This window comes from Saccopteryx bilineata, chromosome 10, assembly GCF_036850765.1.
Source record: "Saccopteryx bilineata isolate mSacBil1 chromosome 10, mSacBil1_pri_phased_curated, whole genome shotgun sequence".
In the NCBI taxonomy this organism is placed as follows: domain Eukaryota; kingdom Metazoa; phylum Chordata; class Mammalia; order Chiroptera; family Emballonuridae; genus Saccopteryx; species Saccopteryx bilineata.
Genome location: NC_089499.1, coordinates 22,346,982 through 22,359,828, shown reverse-complemented (window position 1 = coordinate 22,359,828; position 12,847 = coordinate 22,346,982). Strand labels below are relative to the sequence as shown.

Genomic DNA, 12,847 nt, shown 5'->3' with positions numbered 1-12,847 from the left:
AAAAGAATTAGGAGCAGAGACTCCAAAACAGCTAAAAAGTTACTGTGGCAGGATAATGCCCCCCCCCCCCAGGTCTGAACCAGAATCTATGAATATGCTAGGTTACACGATAAAGAGGAATTAAAGTTGTGGTTAGAATTAAAGTTGATAACCAGCTGACCATAAACTAAGGAGATTATCCTAAATTATCCAAATGGGTTCAGTGTAACCAAAGAAGTCCTTAAATGTGGAAGAAAGAGACATAAGAGCCAGAGCTACAGTGGTGCAGTGTGAGACAGACTGCCGGCTTTGAAGATGGGAGAAGGCCAAAAGCCAAGGAATGCTAGCAGCTTACTGACACGAGAAGGCAAAGAAACTGAACACCCTCTAGCATCTGCCAACACCTTGATTTTATTCTAAGGAGATCCATTTTAGACTTCTGACCTCCAGAACTATAAAGTGATTAATTTGTGTTTTTAAGCTCAAATTGTGGTAATTTTTACAGCAATTACAGGAAACTACAGAGAGTTGTAGTCTTATTTATCTCAAACTGAAAGAAAGATTTTTAAAAGGGACTAGGCTACCCTGTTTGTAGTCCACACGTAATTCCAAGATTGAGCGACCTCGAATTAAAAACGTATGTCTGCACAAAAACTTGTATGCAATTGTTCATAGCAGCATAATTCTTAATAGCCAAGGGGTAGAAACAACCCAAATGCCCATTATCCAATAAATAGATACACAAAGTGTGGTATAGCTATAGAATACAATATTATTCACCACAAAAAGGAATGAAGTTTGACACATGCTATAACATGGATGAACCTTCAAGACATATGCTGCCCTGACTGGTTGGTTCAGTGGTAGAGTGTTGGCCCAGCATGTGAATGTACCGGGTTCAATTCCCGGTCCAGGCACACAGGAGAGGTGACCACCTGGTTCTCCCCTTACCCCTTCTTTCTCTCTCTCTTCCTCTGCCGCAGCCATGCTCGATTGATTCAAGCACGTCATGAAGCACGTCACCCCAGATGCTGAGGATGGCTCCATCAAGCCTCTGCCTCAGGCACTGAAAATAGCTAAGATGCAAGCGACCCCAGAGGGGCAGAGCATCAGCCTCAGATGAGTGTTGCTGGGTGGATCCTGGTCGGGGCACATGCAGGAGTCTCTTTATCTCCCCTACTCTCTCTTAGAAAAAAAAAACAAAAAACATTATGCTAAAGAGACCAGTCACAAAAGACCACACTGTGTGTGATCTCATTTTTGTGAAAGGTCCAGAATAGGCAGCTATGTAGAGACAGAAAGTACATGAGTTGTTGCCAGATGCTGAGGGCACAGAGGAGGAAATGCGGAGGAACTGATAATGGGTATAGGATTTCTTCCAGGGGTGATAAAAAGGTTCTGTAATCAGACAGTGGAAACGGTCATCCAACTCTGTGAAAATACTGAAAACTACTACATTATCTATGTTAAAAGAGTGAATTTCGGCTCAGCGGTAGAGTGTCGGCCTGGCGTGCAGGAGTCCTGGGTTCAATTCCCGGCCAGGGCACACAGGAGAAGCGTCCATTTGCTTCACCACCCCTCCCCCTCTCCTTCCTCTCTCTCTCTTCCCCTCCCCCAGCGAGGCTCCATTGGAGCAAAGATGGCCCGGGCGCTGGGGATAGCTCTGTGGCCTTTGCCTCAGGCGCTAGAATGGCTCTGGACGCAACAGAGCGACGCCCCAGAGGAGCAAAAGCATCGCCCCCTGGTGGGCATGCCGGGTGGATCCCAGTCGGGTGCATGCGGGAGTCTGACTGCCTCCCCGTTTCTAGCTTTGGAAAAATGAAAAAAAAAAAAAAAAAAAAAGAGTGAATTTCATGGTATAGGAATTATATCCACTTATATCTCAATAAGGTTATTAATAAAAAGATGGAATGACCTATATTTTGGGAAATGTACCAATGCTCACTTACTGAGTTCTGGGGATATGATTTTTCCTGGAAGCAATGGATAACGGAACTTCCCATTTTTTAATCATCTGGGAGGTAAGTTTTTGACTGTGGTGACAGATAAACTGTTTTCTTTCCCTGACCTTTTGTTGGGAACTTAGATTCTGGGTGTAACCGTCAAGACAGGTTAAGTTATGCGAGAGAAAAACAAAATCGAACCCACAAAACTAAATGTAGTGACTATTAGCAGCACAGGTGTATTCCTTGTTCATCCCTATGTCACTGCAGGTCAGCCGGGGGGAGTGTTTCATGTCACCTTCCTCTGGAACTCACACCAAAACTGCTGGGCTTATAGCAGAGGGAATTGAGATTTCAAGGTCTTACACTAGCAAATCAATGCTCTAGCCTGGAAGTGACACAAGTTACCGTAGCCCCCCCCCCCCCATAACCGCAGAAAGAGGGTCCAAGACGCCCTGTGGGTGCCTGAAACTGCAGAGAGTACTATTTTATTCCTATGCACACATACCTATGATAAACTTTAACTTATAAATTAGGTACAGTACGAGCTTAACAACAATGACTAATAACAAAATGGGACAATTATAACAACATATTGTAATAAAAGTTATGTGAGTGTGGTCTCTCTCTGAAACTATCTTTTTGTACCGTACTCACCTTGCCACTTAAAGGAAGCGCCTTTCGGCTTCCCTGTGGGTGTCGGAATTGCCAGCAGCACTACTCTAGCGCTTTGTGACCACCATTAAGTAAAATAAGGGCTACCTGAACACAAACACTGCGATATGATAACCACTGAGCTGATAACAGAGCCAGGGCCCAAATGACCAACGGCGACCTGGACTATGGCGTGGAGATGCGGAAGAATGAGTCACCTCTCGCGAGAGATGGCACGAGATTTCATCGCGCTGCTCAGAATAGCGCGAGATCTCGTCGGGCTACTCAGAGCCTCGCGCAATTTAAAACGTGAATTATTTATTTCTGGAATTTTGCATTTCATATGGTCAGACCTCAGTTTCCCCATGGAAAGTGAAACTGCGGATAAAGAGTAACAGCTTACTGTACACGTAACATCCCTCACCCCACCAAAGGAAGTCGGGCAATGCAATATGCACCGCCATTGTCTTGAAGATTCCAGATGGGAAACAGCTGGTGAACAGCACCGAAGTCTACTGTGGTGGCTGAATATTTAGCTCCAGAGACAATCAGACCCTAATCTCTGGAACCTGTGACTGTTACCTTATTGCAAAAGCGCCTTTGCATATATGATTAAACTAAGCATCTTAAGACAGGGAGGTTATCTTTTATTATCCAGGGAGCCTGTAAATAACACAAGGTAAATCCATATAAGAGAGGCTGTGATATTGTGATTTATAATAATAAACATTTATTTGTTCTTTGTCCCTGTTCCTGGCAGAGAGCTCCTAATACCCTTGGAATTTCCTGTGAGACGTGCAATAAATGTGTCATTAAAAAAAAAAAAAAAAGTGGTGAAATGACTGTTGGAACATCCGTGTTTTTCTAAGGCTCGCCTCTGGTTGCAGGAACCAACCTTGTGATTACAGGTATGGGACTAAAAGTTTTCACTTCCCATGAGGGAAGAGGGTTTATAGATTAAATTCTATCACCAATCGTCAATTATGCCAATCATGCCAATGTAATAAAGCGTCAATAGAAATCCCCAAGGACAGGGTTTGGAGAGCTTCTGGGTTAGTGAACATATGGAGATGCTGGGAGAGGAGGGATGCTCAGCACCCCTTCCCATATACCTTGACCTGTGTGTCTTTTCCATCCAGCTGTTCTTGAGTCATATCCTTTTACAGTTACTGGGTGATCTAGTAAGTAAACTGCTTCTCTGTGTTCTGTGAGCCACTCTCGCAAATTAACCAAACCTAAGCAGGGGCCAGTCAGAAGCACAGGTGACAACCTGGACTAGCAGTTAGCATCTGAAGTAGGGGGAGGGGCGGGCATCATAGTCTTGCAGGATTAAGCCCTTAACCTATGGAATCTGATGCCATATGAATTAGTGTCAGAATTTAGTTGCGTTGTAGAACAGCCTAGTGTCAGAGAATTTCCTGGTGCTATGCGGAAAGGAAAAAACACATTGAAATTGGTGTCAAAATCATAGAAGCTGATGGAGATTTGGCGCAGACAAAAGAGGAGGAAGCAATGTGACCATGCAGGAAGCAATTGGAGTGATGCAGCCACTAGCCAAGGAATGCAGGTAGCCAGCAGAAGCTGAGAGAGGCAAAAAACCAATTCTCTCCTAGAGACTCAAGAGGGAGTGGTGCCCTGCTGACACCTTGATTTGTGCCCAGGGATACTGATACTGATTTTGGACTTCTGGCTGTCAAAACTGTGAGGGAATGTGTTTTCTGTTGTTTGAAACCACCACAGTGTAGTAATTTGTTACAGCAGCCATGGTAAACTTAACAGAACTACCATACTGGGTATGGTAAATGTGCTTCAGGTACTCCCTAGGGCAGTGGTCCCCAACCCCTGGGCCGTGGACCAGTACCGGTCCATGGGCCATTTGGTACCAGTCCTCAGAGAAAGAATAAATAACTTACATTATTTCCATTTTATTTATATTTAAGTCTGAACGATGTTTTATTTTTAAAAAATGACCAGATTCCCTCTGTTACATCTGTCTAAGACTCACTCTTGATGCTTGTCTCGTAAGTTCGACAATTATATTTAAAAATACCACAGTTTTTACGCCGGTCGCATAATTTTATTTTGTGCATTTATCCATCTCACCCTAAAGACCGGTCCGTGAAAATATTTTCTGACATTAAACCGGTCCATGGCCCAAAAAAGGTTGGGGACCACTGCTCTTAGGGACAACTAAACTGGTCCCCTTTACATAGTCATATGACTCTGACTAAATTAAAGCCAAGCAAACGTGTGAAAGGAAGAGGAACTTAGGAAAGAACCACAGTGGAGAGGCTTGAACCCAGTGATGTAAAAGACAGATGGAGTCAAATAGTCATCCTTCACTGGACTAGTCCTGCATTGTCCCCCAAACCGTAGAATTCTCCTTAAAAGTTACAGTGCTGTCTTTGTTAAAAATAAAATGCAGTGGTCCAGGGGAGTGCCGATGTCTGTGAAAGGCTGGCCTAAAATTGTCAAGAAGAGAACGGCAACAGAATGGGTTCGGCCTGGAGTCCAGAGCAAGCCACTGGCAGAAACGGCAAACAGGGTTGATCTGGGGAACGCACAGGGTTTTCCCAGGTATTCCTGGAAATACTCGAGGGAGGAAATATAGTCAGCATCTGGATTTCCTGAGATCAAGCAGATCAGACCCAACTATTGAGATTTGATATTTAAAGGGAGTGTGACACTATAACAAAATAATACTTTTTGAATTAAAAGAGTATTTTGTACTTATTGATTTTAGAGAGAGAGAGAGAGAGAGAGAGAGAGAGAAACATACATCAATTTGTTGTTCCACTTATTTATGCATTCAGTAGTTGATTCTTGTATGTGCCCTGACCAGGGACTGAGCCTACAACCTTGTCAAATTGGGATAATGCTCTCCTTGGTCAGAGCAACGGACTCAAGCTGGCGAACCTGGGTCTTCAGCATCCCAAGCCAATGTTCCATTTACTGTGGTCTAGTCAGGGCCAAAGTTTATTCTTAATACAACAATTAGAGGTAGCCTTTAAAAACATGTCCAGTTAAGTCATTCCTCTGCTCAAACTTTCCCCTCGCGCAATAGCTTCCCATCTCATGGAGAGTAAAACCAAAGTCCTTGCTGAGAAGGCTCTTCGGATCCAGCTCCTTACTGCCTTTCAGAACTCATTTTCTACTGATCTCAGTACTCACTTACTTTGGTCTAATCACACCATTCTACTCACTATTCCTCAAACACAGCAAGTACATTCTCACCTCAAGGTTTTTGCATTTCCCTTTCCTCTGATCAGAATACCCTTCCACCCCAGATAATGGCATGATGCCCTCCCTTACTTTATTCCTACTTAAATGTCACTTTTCCAAGAAGGTCTTTCCTGACCCCCTTATGTAAAATAGCAATCACAACCCCTCTCCAACTCTATGTTTCTCCATTGTGCTCATCATCAAATGAAATACACTTACTTGTGAATTTGTCCATATCTTCTTCCACTAGAATGAACATCAAGACTTTATTTCTTCACTCTGTATCCCTAGAGCTTAGAATCTAGCACAGATTGTACACTCAAGAAGTAGTTGTTAAATAATGAATGAATAAATGAAAAGTAGTCTAAACATGAAGGATTTTGTTATATGTATAACATTAAAAGGAACTCAGGGGTAATGTGCCACAAATCTGTGTTGGTATCTCAGTGATGACATCAAAGACCTGCCACTGTGCCATCCTCAAGGTGTCGGCTGTTATCACAAAGGTGGATGCTTCAGGCTCTCGGAATGACTGCTGCAGTTCTAAACATGACATTCTCTCACCAGTGTTTGCATTCACTCCCTCCTTCACTTGACAGTAAGTAAACACGATTTTAAACTACCAAGCAACAGGCATTGTTGTAAGCATGGAAACATAACCATAAAGAAAACAAATGAAGTCCTTGTTCTTATTCTCATGCAGCTTTGTTCTAAATGGAAAGACTAAAGGAAAAGAGAAGGGGAGAGAGCTTTCTTCACTTTCATCATGGACAAAAATCTTTCTCGGAAGTCACTAGAATTACTCTTGATGTCTCACGGGTCAGAATGACATCACATAACTAACTCTGCCTGCCAGGGAGGCTAGAAAGCATCTTCCACGTGTGCAGCCTCCATCATGACAAGAGAAATTTGCTCTAGGAAGGGAGAGGTGGCGGGGGGGGGGGGACTGCTGGAGAGCCACCAGGTGTTTGCCACCAATAGTGCTGAGCACATGTCATCATTCAGAATCTGCTCTCTGACAAAGCATCAAGGTTGAGCATGATTACCCTGCCCCCACCCCAGCTAAAATTTAATATTGATCTTTGAGGGTTTTGTTCCTTATGTTTCTGTCACTTTTTCTAACAGCCTTGATCACACAACAGCGCCAACATTGTAACAAACATGCTTTGGAAATTTACCAAGCAACGCTGGGTTGCTTTCAGGGCAAAGTGATGGCATTTAATTTTCTCACCTGGAAAGAACGACAACTCCAGAACAGACCATTTCTCTTTGGATTACCGATTGGTCCACCGGCAACCTTTAGGCCAAAGCTGTGAATATATATTTTCTGTCAGCCTTCTGTGTGTGTGTGTGGGGGGGGGAGACTTAGGATCAGGCCTGAACCTGGAACTTCTTTTGTCCAGGGAAACTGCAAGTCCAGTCCAAGACTCCTCCTGTGGCCTCTCCATGGGCAATAACGCAGCAGTTCATCGCTGTTGTCCACATGGCAAATGAGAAGTGATGGTTTGAGTGTAAGGTCCTGTCTGGAAAAGAAGAGGACGAGGCAGCCTTTCTGACAGAGCTGTTCACACTTTCCCCGCACAGCTGGAAGACATTTGCTGGATTCCCCAGACTGGGCTACTTTCTGGCACTTAGGTAAGTTAAAAACCTCGAGAGCCTCCAAGGTAAGCAGGATTTCTATCATACACATTTAGCAGCTAAATCACCAAAAGTCACTTTCAAATATTCATGCAAAGCTGCATCTTTACCCAAGGTCAAGAGTTCAATAGAAGTTGGCAAAAATGGGAATTGTGGCCAGGAGGCAAGGAAAGAAAGAGAAAATACTAATAGATTGTCTCTGTTTGGAAGCTGCATTCTTTTGGAGGGAGTTTGTGCTCAGAAAAGTCGATAAAAGATAATTCTGGTATAAATAGTGTAGAATAGAGAAGGATAGACATATATAAATAATACCTCTACATATGTTGATTTCTACCCCCGCCACCCTATTAGGTGGATGGAAAGCGGGTTAGAAAGGCCAGAAAAGCTATGAAATTTGTTTTAAGAATTTAAAATGTATTCAGCAAATAACCCACATTTTAGAATGCTTTCTGTACCTATAGTCAGTAGTCTGGTCTGCCTCTCTTCATGGCTATCAGCTGATTTTATACAAAAGCTATATGTAAAACCTGTTTAAACCAAAATCTGTTTAGCAACAAATATCTATTCTCATCATGGCTTTGGTCAAAGCTATCTTGAATTAGATGTCTGCAACATTTTAAATGAATACTTTAAACATCTTTTCCTATTTGCAGGAAAGCCAAAACAGAATCTTAGAATAGAAAAGACTGGATTCTAGCCCCACTTCATGACTCATTAGCAGTGATTTCAATCATATCATTTAACCAGGGGGCTCAAAGTCCTGTCCCCTTAGTTTTATTGAAAAGTTAATTATAAAAATTCTATTTTTGTCAGTATTAAATGATCTATTAACAGTTTTTCATTCTATAAACATGAACTATCTCTGGACCTTTTATTCCAGAAGGAATCCCATGTGGCTCTATGGACCAGATTATAGGATGCTAAGCGCAGATTTTAAATGTATTTTGAAATCAGAATGTATTTTGAAAATATCAATTCTACTTTAGAAATGGCTTAAAACAAGATTGTGTTTAGACATCTTCATTTTTAACAGATACCTAAATAGTTTAATCCTGCTCTGTCAAATGATCTATCTATTCCCTCCTGCCCCAACATATGTAAAAAAAATTTTTAAAAGACAAGCATTCTCGCCTGACCAGGTGGTGGCGCAGTGGATAGAGCGTCAGACTGGGATCCTGAGGACCCAGGTTCAAGACTCTGAGGTTGCCAGTTTGAGTGCAGGCTCATCTGGTTTGAGCAAAAGCTCACCAGCTTGGACCTAAGGTTGCTGGCTCGAGCAAGGGGTCTGCTCAAGGCCCATGGTCAAGGCATATATGAGAAAGCAATCAATGAACAACTAAGGTGTTGCAATGCGCAACGAAAAACTAATGATTGATGCTTCTCATCTCTCCATTCCTGTCTGTCTGTCCCTACCTATACCTCTCTCTGACTCTCTCTCTGTCTCTGTAAAAAATAAAAAAAAAAATAAAAAAAAGACAGCATTCTCCCTTATGTTGATGATACATCTTTCTATTACATTATAAAGATGGACTCAAGAAGTAAAGAAATCTGCTGGCAACTTAGCCAATTTGAATAAAAATGAAAAAGAAGTCTATCTCAAAGAGACCGTAGTTCTAGCAGTTACATTTTTGGTGTCTCTATTTTCTAAAACTGAGTGGGTGAAGACATGGAAATTCTGGGAGGGCAGCATAACCCACAAAAGGCATGGAAGCTCTGCGCTGCTTCCCCTATAACTTACCCTGTGAATCTCTTCCATCTGTCTAAGTCATATCCTTTTAGAGTAAACCAGTGATTTCATAAGTAAACTGTTTTCCAGAGTTCTTTAGGGTAGTCTAGTACATGATTGGGCCTGAGGAGGAGATTGTGGAATCCTCCAGTTTACAGCTGATCAGTCAGTAGCACAACACAATCTGGACTTGTGAAATTCAGGAAGTCTTGTGGGACTGAGCCCTTAATCTGTGGGATCTTGATACTGCCCCCATTAGGTAGATTGAGTCGAATTGTAGGACATGCAGCTGGCATCTGGGAATCACTTAGTGAGTCCACACATTTGTTGACCAGAAATGTTCTGTGAGTATAGTGTTGTTAGTATACAGAGAAGGAAACTACAGAGAATTGTCTCCTTAAAACACCAAGCAACATATATCTCAAAATCACTATAGTCTGACATGTCACCGCAAGATATGCTCCCACTCAAAATTAAGCTTTTTATATTAGCTACATTGAGCCTTATGTGACAGAACTCACAGTACCTTCAACCGAAGGCTTGTTTCAGCATTTGGACAGATCCAGGGAGTCTGGCCTGCTTCCTGTCCTTTGTAGCATTTTGTGAGGAGGAGCTGGTTCTATCTGCGGATAACTTCAGGTACATCCAGGAGGGCATCCGTTTTCTTATCATATATCTAAGGATAATTGATTACAAATCTGCTTCTAAACAATAATCCACAGATCCGTCACCTATCTATACTCTACAGTGGTCTCACTCAGAATCATAGCTGAGATGAGACAAATGGAAAAGTTGTCTTGTCTAAAAAAAAGAGCATTCCAAACTTATTTTTACCATGATCTCCAGGAAGAAATATATTGGACTGCATGTACCTGCAAACTCACACAGACACAAGGACTGTGTTACAGCACTTGCCCTTACTAAATACAAATATCGTTTTCCATTCAAATCCATTGTTTCACTTTTTTTTTTTTTTTGCATTTTTCTGAAGCTAGAAACAGGGAGAGACAGTCAGACAGACTCCCGCATGCGCCCGACCGGGATCCACCCGGCACGCCCACCAGGGGCGACGCTCTGTCCACCAGGGGGCGATGCTCTGCCCATCCTGGGCGTTGCCATGTTGCGACCCTCCTGGGTGTCGCCATGTTGCGACCAGAGCCACTCTAGCGCCTGGGGCAGAGGCCACAGAACCATCCCCAGCGCCCGGGCCATCCTTGCTCCAATGGAGCCCTGGCTGCGGGAGGGGAAGAGAGAGACAGAGAGGAAGGCGCGGCGGAGGGGTGGAGAAGCAAATGGGCGCTTCTCCTATGTGCCCTGGCCGGGAATCGAACCAGGGTCCTCCGCACAGTAGGCCGACGCTCTACCGCTGAGCCAACCGGCCAGGGCTCCATTGTTTCACTTTTTAAAGTGCTGTTCATGACTTACTATACTGACTTTACAATGTTTATTAAGTTATAATATGCAATATGAAAAATATGGATTTAAGGGATATGCTGTTAAACTATACCCTCAGTTTTTAAGTTTCTCTTTCCAGTTAAGTCATAAGAAAATAACATGTCTATATAATATTATTTTAGCTCCTTATAGACATACTTCATTGACTTATAAATTAAAGTTTTACCTTGGCCTTTCATCAAAGGTTGAGATAAAATATGGCCATATCATGCAGACTATCCTGTGTAGTGTAATATTTTTTACAAGGTCTTCTTGGAGTTTAAGGAAAAGTTTGGTTCTGAGTAGTATACAGTATTTTACTAGATAATTATTATGGGATCACAGCTTCTGTTTCCCGTTTCTCTGTGACTGTTAAGAAACAAAGCTTTACTACATGTCTCTTTTAGTTTTTCTTAACCTAGATCTTCTGGTTTGGTTGTTTCTTCCCCTCTTTCTCCAAGTTCACTGTTTTCACTTCAATTACTACAATACTTACTGACTACGCTGCCTACTTTCTGTCAATCTATTTTGGACAAATCATTTCACAGCAGTGTGGAGTAAGGAATAATTTGTTCAAATCACAAACATAATGATATACTATACAAAAAAATGATCACTTTTGCTCTTTAAATATTTCCATGATCTCTTTAAAAGTACTTGGATGGCACACAAAGATTTATTTTCTGGAAACTAGGTTAAATAAATATGCTTCTATAATATTGCAATTTGTAATTCTCTAAAAACCTTGATAGGAAAAGAGAAAAGCATCTAAAAGGCTAACAAAGCAAGTATGGTTTGACTGTTGATTGTATGATTATATATCATTTTTAGTATGCATGTATAGAAGCATAAAAACACAGCACTTATGTGTCTAGGAATTCTGACTTATTTAACAAGAAATATGAGATATTCATTAGATATGAGATATTCATCTAGAGATATTCATTCTAGATATGAATCTTAAACTCGTGGCTCACTGGTCAAATATGACCCTTTGCCAGGCTTAGCCTCTCATGAACAGCATTTTAAAAATCCTGCCTTGAGGCCCTGGCCAGTTGGCTCAGCGGTAGAGCGTCGGCCTGGCGTGCGGGGGGACCCGGGTTTGATTCCCGGCCAGGGCACATAGGAGAAGCGCCCATCTGCTTCTCCACCCCTCCCCCTCCTTCCTCTCTGTCTCTCTCTTCCCCTCCCGCAGCCAAGGCTCCATTGAAGCAAAGATGGCCCGGGCGCTGGGGATGGCTCCTTGGTCTCTGCCCCAGGCGCTAGAGTGGCTCTGGTCGCCGCAGAGCGATGCCCAGGAGGGGCAGAGCATCGCCCCCTGGTGGGCAGAGCGTTGCCCCTGGTGGGCGTGCCGGGTGGATCCCGGTCAGGCACATGCGGGAGTCTGTCTGACTGTCTCTCCCCGTTTCCAGCTTCAGAAAAAAAAAATACAAAAAAAAAAAATCCTTCCTTGAATACCTTTACATGGGCATGTGCTGACTGGTACACCTCTCTCCACTGTCCTACACATGGCTCATCACATCCACTTCAATTACCTGCAAGACCTGTAATGGCTTTAATATTTATAATTCCTGTTAGAAATCGAAAAGGTTCAGGAGAGGTCATCAAATAGGGCTCTTATTATAATCTAATTTGTCTCTAGCTTTTGCCTTTGCTTCTGCTTTTCATACACTTTCCAGGTTTGATTCTAAAAGTGAGACAAGAGCTATCTTCCTATCAGTCTAAATAAATACATAAATAAATATACTGCTCACAAAAATTAGGAAATATTTCAAAGTGAATATGAAGTGATAAAAAAGGAAGCCTGTGATTTTTTTTTATTATTAAACAAGAACATCAGAAAGGCAAACGTCAAAGAAAGTTGTTCGACTATGCAAATGAGATGCAAAACCAACTTTTTTTTCATTGGTTAAAATGCATCATACTAAAGGCTGAAAGTACTGAAGTATCTGCACCTTCTCTGATCCCCTAATTTTTGTGAGCAGTATTGTTCTAAGGTAAAGTATTGAGAATGACATCCCTGTCTATGGCCATACCACCCTGAACGCGCCCGATCTCGTCTGATCTCGGAAGCTAAGCAGGGTCGGGCCTGGTTAGTACTTGGATGGGAGAATGACATCCCAGCTCGTGTGTTAGGTCAGTGTGACTGAGGCTTAATTAGAAGGATCAAGAACTGTTATGCTGTTGAAAACACTGCCACGGCTGGAACATGAAGCACCACACAGACCATGATAAAGAGTCTGGATTTTAT

At 42.5% G+C, this 12,847-nt stretch overlaps 1 non-coding gene across 1 annotated transcript; it reads right to left on the bottom strand.

Annotated features, from left to right (window-relative positions):
* Nucleotides 1–10,472: 10,472 nt before the first annotated feature.
* Nucleotides 10,473–10,548, bottom strand: TRNAS-ACU (transfer RNA serine (anticodon ACU)). Its single transcript has one exon. It is a non-coding gene; the product is annotated as a tRNA-Ser (tRNA).
* Between the last annotated feature and the right edge of the window lie 2,299 nt (nt 10,549–12,847).